The sequence below is a fragment of the Nicrophorus vespilloides genome, unplaced genomic scaffold, assembly GCF_001412225.1.
Source record: "Nicrophorus vespilloides isolate i.1.1-1 unplaced genomic scaffold, Nicve_v1.0, whole genome shotgun sequence".
Lineage (NCBI taxonomy): Eukaryota > Metazoa > Arthropoda > Insecta > Coleoptera > Silphidae > Nicrophorus > Nicrophorus vespilloides.
The window spans coordinates 2,003-2,222 of NW_017097964.1; positions in this window are offsets into that span (position 1 = coordinate 2,003).

Sequence of the window (220 nt, forward strand, 5' to 3'; positions counted from 1 at the left end):
TTCCGACACCAAACAGCAACACCTCTTTTTTTTTAATTCCTTATTTTCCTTTGGATTTTTCCTTAACTGAAAAGAAAACAGGTTTTTATATATCTTTGACATTGTAATGACCTTTAATGTACAATATTTACAGAAAACTTGGAAAATATTTACAAATGCTTTAGAACGGATTAATTGTGAATTTTTATTTTTGCTTTGGGAGTGCTTTATATGACAATCC